Raw genomic sequence first — 6,000 nt, forward strand, 5'->3', positions numbered from 1 at the left:
TTTGCTGTGCCCAGGGTCTTTCCTTTGTGGTACATGTCAGTGAGGGGTTCAAAAGAACTGTGAAGCCTTCTACCTGCCTCCCGTCTCCACTTCAAACAACTTACAAGAACTCCATCAAGCTCTTGCTCCTATGTCATGGGCCTGGTGAGACACAGGTATCTTCTCCCTTTTCCTCTTCAATTTTTTTTTTTTTTTTTTTTGAGACGGAGTCTTGCTCTGTCATCAGGCTGGAGCACAGTGGCGCAGTCTCGGCTCACGGAAACCTCCGCCTCCCGGGTTGAAGCGATACTTCTGCTTCAGCCTCCCGAGTAGCTGGGACTATAGGTGCGTGCCAAACACCCGGCTAATTTTTTTGTATTTTTAGTAGTGATGGGGTTTCACCGTGTTGGCCAGGATGGTCTCGATCCCTTGACCTCATGATCCATCTGCCTCGGCCTCCCAAAATGCTGGGATTACAGGCGTGAGCCACTGCGCGCAGGCTTCAATTTCAAATATAAACCTGATATCAGACATTTACACCTTAGTGAGAATTTAAAAAAGCAAAACAACAATTTACTTAGAGTCTCTGGAGGCAGGGAATCTAAGGCCCATCCATGCCTTTAGTTTCTAGATCTACATCAAACAAAAGCACTTCAGCAATGACAGGAATGTGAACGGCTTTGTAACTTCACTTCCTCTTCTCCATTCACACTGTTCACACTTTGTAAATGACTCTGTGACTTCACTTCATTCTCTACATTTACACAGAATATTCACCAAGTAGCCTCACGCCTGTAATCCTCTGTAATCCTCACACTTTGGGAGGCCAAGGTGGGCGGATCACCTGAGGTCAGCAGTTCAAGAGCAGCCGACCAACCTGGTGGAACCCCATCTCTACTAAAAATAAAAAATTAGGCATGGTGGCACCCACTTGTAGTCCCAGTGACTCAGGAGGCTGAGACACGAGAATCGCTTGAACCTGGGAGGTAGAGGTTGCAGTGAGCTGAGATTGCGCCACTGCACTCCAGCTTGGGCAACAGAACAAGACTCTGTCTCAAAAAAACAAAACAAAACAAAAAAAACACCAAGAATATTCCCCAAGTAACTAATGGGAAACCTCTAGAGTATTGAAACTCCAGAAAATTCTGTAACTGGGCTCTCGAGCCTCTATGCTTGGGCCCGCCCCCACACTGTGGAGTACAATTTCATTCTCAACAAATCCCTACCTTTGCTTTCCTCACTTTGTGCGTTTTGTCCAAAACAATTCTTTGTTTGAGATGCCAAGAACCCAGACACCTTCTACTGGAAACATTAATCACACAACCAAGCTCTAGGCACCTGGGAATGAATTAAAGCAATCGCTCCCCATGTCAGCATCAAGGAGGAAGAGCTCTAGGCACCCAGGAGGGAATTAAAGCGGTTACTCCCCATGTCAGCATTGAGGAGGAAGGCAGGACATTGCAAAGCCACTTCTAAGTGTCTTGCTGCACAATTCACGTTCTGGAAAATACAAAGCATCGGTTTCACTGGCACACTGAGCCAGGTATGGTTGGTTTCTGTCTTCAGCTGTGCTCCTGAACCAACGTGCTCTTCTTAGGAAGGCTGCAGCGTATGAGGTCTCACCATGCCATCACTGTGACCTGCACATACACCCCAGATGGGTCCTGGAAGAAATGATCAACCCCTGCAATGCCTAGCTAACTTGAGACATTCTTCTGTTGTTTCTTATGCCTGCCTATTGACACGGCCATCGAACTTTGTAACCAACCTTGGCCAACCTCATGACTCCACACCCTGAGACCCCCTCCCAGTTTGCAAATCTATGATCCCCCCCTCCCAGCTTGCAAAAAACTGCCTTAAACTGTAACTCCTGTAACTTTCCACTGCCTCCCCCCACAACCTATACAACCAACTCCTAGCCCACCCCCCTTTGCTGATTCCCTCTTTGGACTCAGAATGAACAGCCGTGTTGCTCACACAAAGCCTGTTTGGGGATCTCTTCGTTCAGAGCGTCCGTGTTTTAACACGCCCTTGTCTAATTTTTTTTTTTTTCACAATAACTTGTTTTTCTGTGCTCTGTGTACTACTCTCCCATGGGATCTGTGAACTTTCATGTTTACCCTGGAAAGCAATACTGAAAGCAAAGAGTTTCTTTCTGTCTTTTTAAAAACAACCAAGCACAGCACTGTTCCCAGTGGTCCCAATCTAAGTCTCTTTCAGTTACCAGGAAAGAGGTTAAGCAGCCCCTACCAACTATGCAGCACTTTACTCTGAAGCATGAAACAAGCCAAGGTCAAGCTCACAGGCGGCATCTTTCATTACCATGGGGGCAAAGCTCCAGTCAGACCCATCAGAGTGGAGGCTTCTGGTCCCCAGCAAGTCATTGTGTACTTAGGATTATCATTCATTTTCTCTCCCTGAAGTGCTTCTGATGAATGTGAGGGCTGTGGGCCAAAGCCGACTATGCCTTCACTGATAAAAGGTTCTATGTTCAATTTTCTAAAGGTATCCTTAGAGAATCCTCAATTTCCTGCCTCTTCCTGAGAAGAAGCTGAGTTTGTGCCACCTTCACACAAGGAGAACTGAGTCATCTTCGTGTAAAAGCTTCCGGAAGGTTGGGAGGAGGGGCCCTGGGACATTCAGGAGACTTGGAACCTTCTGGGGCCTGACAGTATAGATAGAGCAGTTATTATTTATTACAGACTTAAGAACTATAAGCAGATGTCTACGTGGCTCCTGTTTCTCCATTCCATTTTTCATTTGTACGGCTTCAGTCTCCTTCCTGGGAATCTTAAGCTCCTACAAGTCCTACTGAGCCCAGTGCATAAAGCCCATTTAGCTCTCTATGGTGGGGTCCACCCTGCCCAGGGGTGACCTGACTCAATGCATTCTTTTGGCTACCTCCTCAGTTGTCACATTTGATTGAGGACATCAGCTGTCTTAGATATGCTAGGGATGGATCTGTGCTTTAAAGCGGGCATTGGGGTGCCTTTTGCTCACAGGGAGGGAAGAACGTGGAGGCTCCAAGTGAAGCAGCTCTGAGTAGACAGTGCATGTCACACCCAGAGCCCTGTAGCATGGTCTTTGACAGACATAGAGACTCTGAAGCATTTTGTGCCAAGCTTTAAAGTGTTAATTGGCTTATTGTCGTGAGCTGGGATGGGCTGTAGATGCGCTCAGGGTGTTAAAACAATGCCTTTTGTTCCCTTTTGGAAGAGAACTCTGGGGCTTAAAGTACAATGGCTTTCTGTGTTCCCGGGCCCTGGTATGTCCTGTTCTTCCACGGCTGTCTGGGCCACTCCCAGGCAGCGTCCAGGGTGTCTGTTGTGGGGTTTCAGCCACTGCTATGAACATTTGCCATTAGTGCCATGCAGCTCCTCCTCATGGCATGAATGAAGGGCAAGCTACACAGGCCGGCATTGTCCAACATCCCAGACGCCTAGCTTATGACTGCAAACGGCGCCGCAGATGACCAACAGATGCAAGCTCTGTACCTAGACAGCGAAGTTCCCGAATCTCCGTACATGCTGATAGAGTTCAAATTAATCTATCACAGTATGCATCTAGCAGATTCTGGTCTTTGTTTTTGTTTCATCATCCAAGTGAACACAGTAATTACGTTTAGGCGCTGGACTGTCACAGCCAGTTCTCAGCCCAATTGTCTTGGCATGAGGGACAAAGTAGGCTCTTTAGGTAAATTGCATGGTAAGGGGAAGGCCTCTGCTCCATACATTCCTGAACTTCCGTACATCCCTGGGAGCTGTGCTGAGTGAGAGCTGCTGAGTAGCTAACCTGGGCAATCACGGCTTTGGGAATAAGTGAGGAGTTTCTTTAGGAGAGCTAGCAGTTCAATAGCTACACATTCTAGACTAGATGAAGCAAAGACAGGCCCTATTCAGCCTCTGACACGAATGCACTCCCAGATCTTGGTAAGGCACTCTCTGATTTTGAAGTTGAGGTTTTCAACTCTAAGTTTGCAAACAGTTTTCTGGTGAGTTGTTGGATTTTTGGAAGAATCTCAAGGACATTGGAATCAAGACAGAGGACCCTTGAGACTTTACCTAGATACCCCCTAATGTCTACCAGGGCATCTCTACCTTGACCTCTCTTATAGATTGTGGCTGAGTGGGAGTTATTTTGAATAAAGGATTTTACTGCTTAAAAAGCTGACCAGACACAGTGGCTCATGCCTGTAATCCCAGCACTTTGGGAGTCCGAGATGGATGGATCACCTGAGGTCAGGAGATCGAGATCAGCATGGCCAACATGGTGAAACCCTGTCTCTACTAAAAATACAAAAATTAGCCGGGCATGGTGGCAGGCGTCTGTAATCCCAGCTACTTGGGAGGCTGAGGTGGGAAAATCACTTGAACCCAGGAGGTGGAGGTTGCAGTGAGCCAAGATTCTGCGCCATTGTACTCCAGTCTGGGCAACTACAGCAAAACTCTGTCTCCCCCAAAAGCAAACAAAACAAAGTTAGGCCAGACCATTGTGGGAGCAGATTGTAGCAGAGCTAAAAGATTATAGTCTTAAGGAAGTGAGAAATTTAATTAGACCCCATGACCTTACAGAAACTTTAGTTCTAAGAAGGAGTAAAAAGGAGAGATTTTGATAGTAACGGGGTTTTCTTTTTGGATTCCCATTCACCATCCCTCTGCCCCTGCCAGCCTCGAAGCCCTGCTACAGTGACTGTCATGATATCTCAGTATGTTTGGGATACTCAGAAAGCCATGTGCTGTTGTACAATGTTGGTCAACAATTTTTTATTCTGTACTGTCTGACAAATCCAGATAATCTCTTACTAATTCTTTTTCCTAATGGCCTCTACTTCCAACCCATTCAGTTCTTGTCCCTTTACTAACCTGAACCCACAACTTTAAAATTTCACCTCCTAGGGAACAATTTGACACTATAGCAATATTTATGACTCAAAAAGCCAGCCTATTTTACTAAAGGATTAGTCAGTTTCAGGAAGCTCTTTGTCATATGTAACATCAAACAACTTATTTATTGGCTTGAAAATAATTTTCAACTAATTCCTTTGAAGTTAGGTAGACACACCTACTTTTGGGAATAGCTGTCAAAAATGCTGTATCATTAAGGCATCGTGTATTCAGTATTGGGTACCAAATATACAAATTTCAGGCACAGTAGGAAATCTGATACACCCTTTGGAGAAGGAGCAGGTACAACTAAACTTTTTATCTCTGCTAGGATGTGATTTACGTAGTAGTACTTCTATACTATTGCATATTCAGTTATAAATGCTTCGTGAGATAACGAATCTGTTTTATTATTGCAGTTGTGCTTGAATTCAAGACTCAGGGCAAGAAACATGTGACACTTAATACTTGCTTTAAGATAAACCTGGCCGGGCGCGGTGGCTCAAGCCTGTAATCCCAGCATTGTGGGAGGCCGAGGCGGGTGGATCACGAGGTCAAGAGATCGAGACCATCCTGGTCAACACGGTGAAACCCCGTCTCTACTAAAAATACAAAAAATTAGCTGGGCATGGTGGCGCGTGCCTGTAAACCCAGCTACTCAGGAGGCTGAGGCAGGAGAATTGCCTGAACCCAGGAGGCGGAGGTTGCGGTGAGCCGAGATCGCGCCATTGCACTCCAGCCTGGGTAACAAGAGCGAAACTCCGTCCCAAAAAAAAAAAAAAAAAAAAGATAAAACCGTAGGGAGGGTCGCGGTGGCTCACGCCTATAAGCCTAGCACTCTGGGAAGACAAGGCGGGTGGATCACCTGAGGTCAGGAGTTCTAGACCAGCCTGGCTAAAATGGTGAAGCCCCATCTCTACTAAAATTACAAAAATTAGCCGGCCGTGGTGGTGGACGCCCGTAATCTCAGATACTCGGGAGGCTGAGGCAAGAGACTTTACCTTGGGAGGCAGAGATTGTGGTGAGCAGGACTGGGCCATTGCATTCCAGCCCAGATGACAACAGTGAGACTCCCTCTCAAAAAAAAAAAAAAAAAAAAAAACCCGTCAGTTGGGCATGGTGGCTCACGGCTGTAATC

The sequence above is a fragment of the Cebus imitator genome, unplaced genomic scaffold, assembly GCF_001604975.1.
Source record: "Cebus imitator isolate Cc_AM_T3 unplaced genomic scaffold, Cebus_imitator-1.0 Scaffold92, whole genome shotgun sequence".
Classification (NCBI taxonomy): domain Eukaryota; kingdom Metazoa; phylum Chordata; class Mammalia; order Primates; family Cebidae; genus Cebus; species Cebus imitator.